The following is a 13,387-nucleotide window of genomic DNA, read 5'->3' as shown; positions in this document are numbered from 1 at the left end:
ACCACATAACAAATTAAAGGTCCAGTCTTTCAAGGAGCTGAGCAATCTCCAGTCCTATTGACTTCACAAGAAGTAGAGGTGTCTGTATGCCTCTCGAATGTGCTCAGCACCTTGCAGGAGCTAACTAAATGAGAATGCACATTTTTATTTCTTATATTTGGTTGTTTTGTTGTTTGCTTGAGTTAAAGCCTAAGGTGCAGAAGAACACCAGTTAAATTGTCAGGGTTGTATGAAAAATCACTTGTATCCCAGAGGTTATATAAGAGCTACACCTGTGATATGGTAGTTGCTATGGTAACCTCTCATTTTTTATTGATTAGCAGAGTAAATAGTCTTGTAAATCTTGCCTAATTTGTTGACAAGTTAATGTTGCCTAATGCAGTCTGAGTCTATGCGACAGAGTGAGAGTAGCCTAGGCTGGCTTACCACTCTGTGCACTTTGTAAGTGGCCCCAATGGGCCATATTGGAAGACAATTGATTAGGATTCATGATTAACCAATTAACAAGAGGATTCAGCTTGTCAGGTGGGGACTGTTAAATGGGAGCCAGGAGGGCAGAGAGGAAAGCTGGAAGGAAAGCAAAGAAGCTCAGGATCAGTGAGACTTTTCCCCTTTCTCTCTCACTCCGTGCTTAGGAGGTATGTTGAAGCTTAGGCAAAGCCTTGTGGTGATGGGACATGAAACTGCATAAGACACTGTAAATAAAATGGTGGCAAACCTCTGTAAGAGTGTGTGAGGACTGTTTCCAAAGAAAAATCCAGGATAAGGGAGATCACCCTGTGACAGCCTACAATTCCCTATTATGTTTCTTCATCAAGGTTGGATGTTAATTAATATCTATTAAAATATTGTATCTGAGGCACTGTAGTTAAGGTTGCTATGCAGTTTTCCTTATCAGACATGATTTGGGAGGTTATAATTCATCAGTAAAAAACTGATCAGGACTGAAACTTGACACAAAGTCTCAGCCATGGATTAAAACTTTTTTCAGAACTCAATTGTAAATACAAATCCATTCAGTGATTTTTAAATTCACTTAATTTTAATAAAGCATCCAAAACACCCAGTTCATTGTTCTGCTTGCAAAGCTCCAAATCACTTCTCTTCAAAGAATGAAACTATGCAAAGGAAAAATCTACATTGTGACTTAATCACTTTTGATATTTTATTCTAGTTTCTCAGATTTGATTATGTATCACTATAACCCTCCCTGAATAATAAGGAAAAGAATTATGAAAATGAGATTCCCTCCTTGGTTTACATCATGGCCCCTGTGACACTGCACCCCAAGGTCTTCAGAGTGATATTATGATATGATTATGGCCTAATTATGATGCATTTGTACAAGATGGGTCATGTGAGGTGTCATTGGCACTGTTATGATTTGCAGAATATGATTATCCTATTTGTATTCATGTATCATTTTTATATCAGAAGCTATGAATATTGACTATGTATCTGTATTTCAAATGTAGTTACACTTGGGCGACACCCACTAGGCAAAATGCTTCCAGTCTAGATAGCTGGCTTTGAAGGGCCTATTCAAGGTAATGGGCCACTAGAAAAAACAATAGGCCTTAGGAGAAGCTTATCTCCCACATGGTAAGACTTCCTGAGAATGCTCCAGACAGCCTGTAAGTAATGGCTGCTATGACTCAGCAAGGGCATGTGACCAGGCCACATGACTCTGGTCTTTATTGTGGGATGTCTGTATTTTTCCACAAACTGGTCTGAGAACCAAGTTTAAAACAATGGGTTCCCGCCGTATGCTAGAGATATATAAGGCAGGGAGTGACATCATATGTGGTTCTTCACTCCCCACACAAGAAAACTCCAAACACCTAAGGAACAAAAAGACAGAACTGGGGGTAGTGCTGGACCAAGCTAAAGGGATTTCTAGCCTATATATGAAAACCTGGGAATCCCAAGCTGCAAAGTAAGTGCAGTTTGTGTCTTGAGAGTCTGCAAGCCTGCTTGTATCATCAGCCAGGGTCAGAATTTAATTCATGTCCTATCTTTCCAATATTTTAGGCTTAGTTTGCAGTTTTGTTTTATTTACTAGGCAATCTGCTTTGATCTGTTTGCTATTACTTAAAATCTCTTAAAATCTATCTTTTGTAGTTAATAAATTTATTTTATGTTTTAATCTGAACCAGTAAGTTTGGACTTAAGAGCTTGGGAATCTTAGCTCAAAGAGTAGGGGCTATTGCATTTCCTCTCCACATTGAGGGAGGGATGAATTCTATGATCTTATGTTGTACAGTTCCCTGTGCAGTGCAAGACGGTATAATCTTAGGTTTATACTCCAGTGGGGGGGCATGCGTGCCTATGGGGCTGGAGGTTATCTTGGCTGTAGCCTCTATATTGTTGGATCATGCAATGGCTGGTCAGAGATCCTGCAAGTAACTTCATCTGGGTGTGTCCCTGCCTGTGTGAATGCTGGTGAAAGTGTAGGAGCAGGTCTGCAGCTTGTCACATAGCACAGTGTGAGAGGGAGCCCAGGCGGGTGAATCAGAAGGCTCAGTGGTACCCCAGTTCCAGTGGCACCCCGGGGGAACCCATGACAGCCCCATTGAAGTCAATGGAAATACTTCAGTCACTTTAAGGAGACCAGGACTTCACCCCATTATTTCATCCTCTTCTACTTTTGCTTTTGTGACATATCTTTAACAAATACACGTGTGAAAACTGCTTAATTATGTAGGGCCATATGTTCCCATGGTTTTAATGAAATGGATCATAGAGAAGTGTAGCAAAAACAGTAGAACTATTACCTGTACACCAATACACAATGTACACAGCATGAAACCCTACTGTATAAAGCAAAGTCACTGAAAGTACTCAAAATATCCTTTGATGTCTGCATTAACAAAGACGGGCTTAAGGTTTGTTCCAGTGAAAGCACATTTAGGGAGAAAACAATTATGCATTTCTATACTGGATGTAATGTATACTAGGATAGTAAATGGAATTAGCATTTTATTAGGAATGAGTAAATTTTGCTTGAAATTATAACATCCAAATCCTTTTCCAAAATACAAACGGCTTGGAAAAATAATTAAATATAATCTCTGTCTTCCAATCTAGTATCATAATAATAACCATTACAATCATAAAATATATACAGTAAAGCCCACAGTGTCATAAATTTGGCCAAGATGGGTTGCAACATTTAACTCTGCTCCTTTTTGAGAGAGCCACCATCAACAAAGCTAAAGACATGAAGCTCTGGCAATCTGGACACATTGAATGTTGGCAGAATACCATCAGAGTGTGATTTATTCACAAGAGCTGCTTGTCAGCACCTCAGATGCTCAGCTGGCTACATTTTCAGAGATCTGCAGCTCAGAACATAGTGCAGCAGTTCACACTTGGCAGTGCATGACCTTCTCACTGAAGGTGCTTAACTAAGCACCACTGTGTACCTGGACATAGAGCTTAGGCTAATTAATGACTTTTTCCAGAGCATCACTATCTGGGCCTCAGAATGAGATTTGGTGCCCAGAAAACAAGTTAGTGACTTCATACCTTGCAACTTGCTAGAGTCCAAATGTGTAATATGATGTTGGATAAAGTTGTAAAACAAAGGACAAAACTACTGTCAATTCCAAAGTGGAGGCTATTACTAATAAATTTTCTTCTTTTGGTTGAAGCAAAATATTGAAAGCATAAGTCCGATGAACATTTTGGAAGATATTTTGTGGTGTATAATCTTTCAGTTTCAAAAATAATTTGTGCTGCAGCTGTTTGATAAATATTTAGCTTCCTGAAGCCAACTTAATATTGCAATGGAATCAACAGAACCTAAGATATAGTTAGCTGATATTATGTATAACATAAGGAAATATTATGCAATTAATGACAGCTCAGCAAACCCAGTTCAACAATCCACTGTCCAAATGCATTTGAAACACGAGACAGCTCATTAAAAGTCAGATTTTGCACTGTTGTATGCAAATCCAAAGTTTTCACTGTAGTATCAAGATGTAATTGAGAACAGAATTTGGCCCCTGTTTTTCTCAAATGAAAAGAAAAAAGGTTGTCAGGGGTAGACATTTTTAATTTCAGTTTTCTGAATGGTTATTGCAAACAATGGAACTGATTAGATTCCTACTCAAATCAATGTAGAGTGTACAGTAAGTAAATAAATAATGGGCACTTGTGCCTTTTAACAGTTTCATTTTATGGAACAAGGACAAGAAGAATGCATTTGAATAAATTAATCTTTCCCTCAGTCAAAAAGGAGCCTGTATTTATTTAACTAAATCATTTCTGAATATTTTAAGTAACAAGTAATACATAAGAAGTATACATTCAAGAAAGAATGCAGTTCTGCTTCTATTTATCATTATTCACTATGCTAACTTGCTGAAGCAAAAGCATTACTTCAAAAAGAATTCCCCTTTCCTCACAAAAAGACAAAAACACAGCAACACTCTGTGTGGCTCTGATTCTGTGCTACCCTTTCTAAAATGAGACAAGGAATCCTAAGGTATATAAATGTAGCTAGATCAATTTAAAAGTCATATTTCCAGCCTTACCTTAGCTGGGCCTCTGTTTTTGTACCTGGATTTTTGCAACCACAAAACTTCATGGAGTTATTAATTTACAGCTGCATTTAAGCTCACTTAGGGCTGGTCTACACACAGTATTGTACCATTATAACTATGTCAGTGAGAAGGGTGATTTCCCTTCTCCCCGCACCCCCAATAGTTACAACCCTCGTGTAGATGGAATTATACCAGTACAAAGGTGCCTTACGCCAGTATCATTATTCCCCTTCCTATATGGCAATAAGTTATGGTGGTACACCTCTACCTTAATATAACGCAACCCGATATAACATGAATTCGGATATAACACGGTAAAGCAGCACTCTCGGGGGGGGAGGAGCAGGGCTGTGCACTCCAGTGGATCAAAGCACGTTCGATATAACGCAGTTTCACCTATAACATGGTAAGATTTTTTTGGCTCCCAAGGACAGCGTTATATCGAGGTAGAGGTGTATAAGCACTTTTTTACTGGCACAACTGCATCCACACTAGTGGGGGTTATACCACTTTGACCACACTGGTATAGTTAAAGCAGTACAGTTTTTGTGTTAGACAAGACTTAACATGTGAGTAGTCTGAATGGACTTCTCTGGGACTATTCCTGTGTAAAAAGTCATTCACAATGAATATATGCAGGGTAGAGGATGTAGGGCTTGATTTTCAAAGCTATTTGAGTTTCTAAAAATGTAGATCAACAGTTAATGAGATTTTCAAAAGTGCCATTGATTTCAACAAGAGTTAGGTGCCTACCCTGCTAAGGCACCTTTGAAAATCCCACTAGGCACCTATCTGCATCGTTGGGTGATTAAATGCCTTGAAAAACTGGTCCTTAAGCTTTATCTACAACACAAGTTGTACTGTTTTAACTATACCATTATAGTTGAACTGGTACAACACCCTGTATGTGGACACAGTTTTACTAAATATAAAAGTGCTTATTTTGGTATAGCATAGAATCATAGAAACATAGGGCTGGAAGGGATCTTGAGAGGTTATCTAGTTCATCTCCCTGCACTGAGGCAGAACCAAGTAAACCTAGACTGTCCCTGACAGGTATTTGTGTAACCTGTTCTTAAAAACCTCCAGTGAGGAATATTCACATATGGGAAGGACAATAGCATACTGGTATAAGTCACCAGCACTAGGGATTGTGCTGTTAAAGTTATTTAGGCAAAAAAACAAAACAAAAAACCACATCCCTTAACTGAAATTGATACAGCGGCACAACATCTGTGTGTAGACCTGTCCTTAGAGGTTCAAGAATCTTGATTGTGATCCCAAAGCAGTACTTAAACTATTTTGTACATGCATTTATTTGTGCCTCTGGACACAAAGAGAGACCAGTGTCTGAAACCTGGTCTTCAGTTTTCCATACTAATACTATGGAGCAAAACAAGCCAGTCTGCATATGATATTTTCCATCACAGTGACTTGAAGGTATAAGGGTTTTATTTCACACAGCTATTTAACTCAGTTCAAAAGGCTGCACATGCAGGTTTCCTGCAGAGCAATACCAAACCAAAAGATTGACAGATGAATCTACTCTTTCCTTATTGTTTCATTACTTGCCACACTAGTCAGTGGCACCTAATTATAAAAAAATATATACCATGAGTTTTAGTAAAACTCTAATTTAATGTCAAGATGTTAACCTTTTTCCTGTATTATTATTATTTACTTCCTTTAGTTTTCTGAGTGTACATTCCTTAACCACTCCATCTAAAATCCCTCATGTTTTGACTGCTGTTGCCCAGAATAAAATTGACATTTCCCCTAAAGATTACATTCATTTTACCTTTTTGAAAAGCTTCTTGAACTTTAGAAATGCCCTCAGCTTTCTGCAATAGATGATTGGTTTTCCCTATTTCTATATCTTTCAGTTTTCAGTTTCAAGGCTGCAATTAAAAAATTTTTACCACTGAGTAACAAATGGGTAACTGATGTGTGATGTGGAGACACTGTACCATATTTTTAGACTGTGGAAAATTCCAAGTTATTTTCATTTAGTGGATAAAGTCTAGAAATGTGATGGCTGTAACTTTACTGGAAGGCAAAATCTTTGTTCCTCAGTGTTGCTTTAACCTGTTTCCAAATGTCACTGAAAAAACAAAAATGCTAAATGGCATATTCTTGCAAATGAGAGCTGGAGATTTGATTCTTAAGCATTTTGTTTTTAATTCAACCAAAATAACTGCTGTAGGCCAAATTCTGCGTTCATTTACATCAGTGTGAATCCAGATTCACTACATTTGCACAGAAGTAATTGAAAATAAACTTAGTTCCTACATGAGTACCCTGTCTTGCAGACTCATTAGTAAAGCAAAACTCCTATTACAGATGAGCATGGAACAATAAAATTCTGCCTCTGGACAAAGTAACCTGCCTTTTTAATCCATTTTGCCCTTATTCCAATCATTTATACTATCTTGCATCAACTGCCATACCTGTTCACCCTCAAATGGTGGTGCTTCCCAACATTACAGCTTGCACCCCATAGGATTTTGGCAGCTGTGGGGAAAACAACAATTTGGATTCAATGGTTACACAAGATAAGAAATGTGAAGCTGTTCAAATATTTCACAACACTAAAAAGTCCTTAATAACTAGTTATCGAGAATGCCAGTCAAGTCTGTTACACGGTAACTTAAATATTATTTCATCATATGTATTTATCTTCATAAATACTCTTTGTACATAGGATTTATTGGGTAATAATAATAATGTGTGGTAAATAACCCAATAGAAAACCAGTTAAAACTTGTCATGGATCATCTTTAAAATTCTTCACTTCCTAAGGCTATGTTGAGAAGGGGAAATAGTCCATGTACTCAGACAAATTGCATTAAACCCAACAGAGTTCTTAGATAATATTGTTTGTAATAATATGTATGGGGTTGAAAATGTTTTATCCAAATTACTTATTTTTAGCACTGCCATTAGCAATATGCAGTATATCTAGAGCTACATAACTGATTTTCTGTTTATACTTGAATAAAAGGCATCTGCACTACTGCTTTTATTGGTAGATAGCACTTTCATCTTCATGCATAGGGGTTTACATGTGTAACCATCATTGACATGAATAGGAGTTACACACCTCAATCTCTAAGTAACAAGATGAAAATATGCCACTTATTTCTAGCAAAAAGTGACAGACTGACCTTAGAGACATAATTGATATATGGTACCTGTGACATGGAGCATGCGAAATCTACCAGCCATATGGTACAGTGGGGACTATCAAAATATCAATGTTCCCTGCACCAAGCACATGTAGCAATTGAAGTATCTTTCAAGACTTAGAACAGGAGATACTGAGGTACCTCAGTCACTGCTGAGTAACAAAACCTCCCACTGTAGAGTACTTAACCAGCCAGCATAGAGCTGGTTTAAGCAACTCTAAGCCTTTCGTAAGGCAGATCAGGGCTGTGGCTGGAGTGCTCTTCACTGTGCCTGTTCTCTAGTTCCCAAGGCCCACAGAGAGCCCTAGGAAGCAGAGCATAATTTAGAATAGCCATGACAATGCTCTAACTTATAGAGGGGACTAAGAGTTATGGCTCCAGCATATAAGGAGTGCAAAAGTGGCTTTACCCTTGTCAATGCCCTAAGACATCTAGTGAGAATCAGATCTCCAGGTTTGGGGCTGCAATTCCAACAGAATGAGCCATGGATTAGTTCTGACTGAGAAATTTATCTTCTGTGAAACATTTAGTTAAAAAACACTTTTTTGGGCAGGTGAGGGGGGCAAATATTTTCTTTTAAAAAAAATTCAGGTTTTCACTGAAAAATCAAAAATTGAATTAATTTTTTGTTTTGGGGTTTGTTTGGTGTTTTGTTTTATTTTTTTAAGAACTGAAAACTGGAAGGCTTTTGGGTTTGTTTTTCGTTGTTTTTTCAAAACCCACATTTTCAACAAAAACGTTTTTCACAATATTTCATTTAATCAAAAAAATTATTTTACATAAAATAATAATAAAGAAATCCATTAACTTAAAAATTGGCTTGACAGAGAATTTTTGATCCACTCTGCTCCAGAGGAATAACTTTTTACTTTCATGGAATGCTGAATAATTTTTCTTTACTCTGTCATACATTCTTCAAAACAATATAATTTAGCAGTGGCCTTCTGAAAAGGGTGTCTAGTGACCTGTGGGCAAATTTTGCTCTCAGAAACAAATGATTCCCATACAAATCAATGTAGGTTTAGGGGGAAAGAAGACCACCTGAGGTAAAAAACTTTGTACAGCCTGTTCTGTGTTGCTTTTCTGACTGTAGAATGCAGAATGGATGCTGCACATAACAGAAAACTAGAATTCATGAGACTAATTACATTCTCCTAAACTTATTTTGACTTCTTCAAGCACAAGAATAAATTTGGGAATGCAAATTATTCCCTCATTAAAGTATTCTTCAGGACAAGGGACTGTGTCTTCCTCTGCACATGAAAAATTTCTAGCAGATGTGTGTACCACTGCAAACTAAATAATAATAGTAATTGATAATAGAAAAAGGCTGATGTAATGAAGTAGTGATCTACATGTTGGTTCATGGATAACATGGTGACAGGTGCCATAGAAATAAACACCAGGGGTGCAGAGAAGTCACCTATTTTATTTTATTTTATTTTTGAGAGAGAGAGAGCAAGATGGGTTAAGGAAGCGGGGCCAAATTCTGATATTGCACCTGTGCAATCACCTCTTTGATTTATCAGAGGATAGAGTTAAGCCCAGGGAGTTTATAATGAACTACAATGGAGCTAGCTCAGAGCCAAACTGGAAAATAGACTCCTTAGAGGTTTGTTTCAAAACCATTTGAAATCAGTGGAGTCTTTTCATCATCTTCGGTGGCCCTTAGTTACTTATGGGCTCAGTAGTGGCCATGTATGAAAGAATCTTATTAAGAGGAAAATCAAAATGACAGGAAGGTAGTGTGGTAAATATTAGGCTATGCATTAATAGTAACACAGACTGAAATTGCCAACTGCTGTCTTGATTCTATGCAAACCTACCGAATGGGTCCCTCTATTGTTTACCTTTAATGGAAATTTAGAACCTGTTTTTTCCCAAGTCCCATAAAATATAATTTTTACAATGTGTGGCCTTCTATTTTGTCCGTCTGCTATGATTACCTTCAAGGTAAATAGCTGGCACTTAATAAAATGAACCTTTAGTCATCTGAATATCTTTTCTTGAACTGCTTCTTGGAAGAAAGTTCATCGTAATTTGTAACTGCATATTATACAAATATACAGTTCTGGAAATAGATGTTGATCATTTGAGAAAAGTGTTTTTTAACTGCTCACAATACTAAGGCAATTTGCCGAATTGCATCTAATGTTACTGTACAGTGGCTTCTACATAATTCATTTTAATTTGTTATTACTACTTATCTAAGTCATTTTCCAGAAAAATTATTTTCTTAGATTACATATTTAAAGCTTTGCAAAGAGCTTCAGCAAATATCTGCAACATAAATAACTTAATGGTCATAAGTTTTATAATTAGATTAACTTTTTCCCTCATTGTGTTCTTGTTCAGGCATGCTGAACCTGCTTTGGGACATTAAATTCATAGATTGGCTCATGTTGTGTTACTTCAAATATCTTTTTAATTTTTTATGCAGTGGAGACAGGATAAAAAAAGCAAGTGGAACTGGCTATCTAGCACACTATTTGCTTGCTTTCCAATTTACCTGTGCTTATTAAAAGAACTATTGAGATGCACACACAATCCATAAATTGTTTTCCAGGTCAGATATTCTACTCAACAGTCTTAACTAGTTTCTACAAGATACTGATTGTGGTTCTTGTGCTATTTTAATTGGCTTGTGCACAAAAGTTCCAAGGGGTATGATTTCTGGCATTATACAAGCTACATTACAGTGGGCTGGATATGAGTGGTGGCTGTTGGTGCACTAACAATGCCTTGTGCAGTACAGGTAGCTGATCAGCTTGTTAGTCCATTGTGACAGGTCATAGGTGAGAATGAGAACAGTTTTAAATGAGGACTTGGATTATTTATTCTAAAAAATTCAAGTACAGTTTCCATTTTATTTATCAATTTATCATTTTAAGGAATTTTCTGTTACAAAAATAAAATAAAGGTGGATGAGATTTTATTAGTTTAAACTATTCACTTCCCTTTGTCCCCTGAAAGCTCACACCAATGTGATTGGACAGTATGTAATTCTCTAATTATAAGAATCGGCTATTGTAGAAAAAGACACATTGACACCTCTTTTTCGACCCTAGTGGTTAGCCAAAAGTAGGGGACTTGCTGGGTTGTTTCTATTAGGAAGATAAATGTGTTATATGGGTAAGGTATTTTTATCATTTAGATCAGTGTTTTCCAAACTTGGGACGCTCCTTGTGCAGGGAAAGCCAGGCCGGTTTGTTTACCTGCCCCATCTGCAGGTTCGGCTGATCGCGGCTCCCACTGGCTGCAGTTCGCTGCTCCAGGCAAATGGGAGCTGCTGGAAGAGGTGGCCAGCACATCCCTCGGCCCACACCACTTTCCACAGCCCCCACTGGCCTGGAGCAGCAAACCGCAGCTAGTGGGAGCCGCGATTGGCTGGACCTGTGGATGGGGCAGGTAAACAAACCGGCCTGGCCCGCCAGGGGCTTTCCCTACACAAGCTGCATCCCAAGTTTGGGAAACACTGATTTAGATCATTTCTGTAATACAAAATTTCAAAAATCAAAATGAAACAATTTTGTTGAAACAAAATATTTTGGTCCACCCAAAATTGGATTTTTTTCAGAATTTTCCTCCATGAAGAATTTTGAGATTATCAGTTTTCATTCCAGTTCAAAATCAAGCCAGATTAAGAAATCTCAGAATGCTTCATGAACAGAACTTCCATCTTCACAGCTCTTCTAACAACCTTTTGGTTGAAAGTTTGAATCTATGCCTACTCTTTGTCTCTTGTTCTTAGTACCTGATTAACCATCCCACCACACCCCTACCCTTCCATGACTTTTAGCTATTGATTGCCAAACTGGAAAATTGTCAAATTCTTTTGGAAAATCTATCACATCACTATGTTCCCTTTATCCATCATGGCAGTAATATCTTCAAAAATCAATTAAGCATGGCCTCCTATGCCTGACTGTCTATAGTTGGCTTTCCTTAAGACAAACTGTGTTTTTCCAGGCTCTGTGTTTTCCTCTACAACAAATAATAAGGTAGATTCAAAGATTTTCCCCATGACTATGGTTAAACTTATTGGCCTATATATGTTCATATTTTATCTTGTGATCTTTTCCTTTTTAAATAAATCAATAGAACTCTGTTTGCCACCTAAAATCTCGACAATTTCTTTGGAATCAAATGATCATTTAAAACTTTGAGTGAAGATGTTACTGGGTATATGCTATCTGAACTCAGTGCTCTGTTTTGCTTCATGTGCATCTTTTCTTTCCCCAAACAATTCTGCTGTCTGCCCACTGCCTAGCTACTTCTCTGTCATCTCTAAACAATTTGATCCTCCATGCTGGGCAAATCTCCCCTGCCCTTTCTCTATAAAGAGATAGGCAGAGTAATCATTTAACAGCTTGGCTATTTTCTACACTTCCACCATGTTTTTTGAAGTGGTCCAAAGGAGTTTTTTAATCTTTCTTTCTTTCTTTCTATCCGAACCAGCTTCTTTCACCTCTCTTTGATAGCCAAAACTTCTACACCAGGCAGGCAGGAATGAAATTATACTGTATTTGAGAACTGCCTGCATCGGCTTTAGTTTAGTACTGTTATAAAACTATTTTAAAATAAGTAATTAATTATGTTTAATTAGTTACTCCTCTGCAATAATCCATTAGATACTTATTAGGTGTTAACTATATGGCAGTAGGCAAAACTCAATGATCATTAATTCTTATCTAATTATTTTTGTTCAATAATTTAATTACTCAGAGCTAAGTCCTGACTCCCTAATTCTCACTGAATAGTCACTTACTTCCATGGGTTATCCAACCTCAGTGGAATTTGTTGCTAAGTATGGTGCTACTCAGTGTGAATAAGGGAGATAGAATTTGCCCCTTAATTTAACAGCACTTAACTACTGCACACATTGTGAATAAAACTTAATGAGAGTTACAATAATGTTTAATTATTTACTCCTATTAAAAAGTGCACTTCTTATTTATGTAATACTTTACTACATACAGGGTTTTGCACAGAGCATATGGTGGTGCAGTAATGCATGCAATCAGTGTCAATAGAATTCCCTATAGAAGTAGATTGAAGGGAAGGATCTGAAGAAGGAGAGTGAGGGGTGTGGGAGGCTACTCCCAGTGTAGGAGGCAGTGTGAAAGGAGGTACAAAGCCAGGTATATGAGGAAGAGACAAAGGCCTCAATTAAGCAAAGCACTTAAGCACATGCTTACTTCCCAATGAAGTACAAGGGACTTAAGCATGTCTTTTGCTGAGCTGAGGCCTAAGGGCATCGTGCAAAGCCCACCAAAACCATCGAATTAAGGGATTAATAGGATTCTGCTGAGTTTTGAGGGATTATTAGTGGAATAAGAACGATTTGATTCAGGGAAATCCATTCAGCATTAATGAGCATTCTCTCACAGCCTCAAATTGCCCTTCTCTAGTGATAAGAGTCAGTCCTAATGAATAGCTAAACACATCATTAGCAGAGTGGGTGAAGACTGTGCTTGAACTCATGTCCCCTGAGACAAGTCTGTTCTCTGCCCCTCCCTCCAATTTTTACCCAGCTTACTTCGGAAGGAGGGAGGGAGCAAGCTTGCAGGGGCCTTAAGACATTCTTCCATTCCATGCAGATGACTGCATTTAGGGTTTTAAGTTATTTTCATCTACCACTCTATATAGCCT

The 13,387-nt window shown here is 37.6% G+C and overlaps 1 long non-coding RNA gene across 1 annotated transcript in view; it reads left to right on the top strand.

The window, feature by feature from the left end:
- The first annotated feature begins 575 nt into the window (after window positions 1-575).
- The window catches only part of LOC120395941, a 52,534-nt gene continuing 39,722 nt past the window's right edge, over window positions 576-13,387 (top strand). The window contains exon 1 of the long non-coding RNA XR_005592897.1: window positions 576-638. This is a non-coding gene — a long non-coding RNA (uncharacterized LOC120395941). The remainder of the gene's footprint in view (window positions 639-13,387) is intronic.

This window comes from Mauremys reevesii, linkage group 1, assembly GCF_016161935.1.
Source record: "Mauremys reevesii isolate NIE-2019 linkage group 1, ASM1616193v1, whole genome shotgun sequence".
NCBI lineage: Eukaryota > Metazoa > Chordata > Testudines > Geoemydidae > Mauremys > Mauremys reevesii.
The sequence above is the reverse complement of the archived record's forward strand: the minus strand, read 5'-3'. Positions and strand labels throughout refer to the sequence as shown.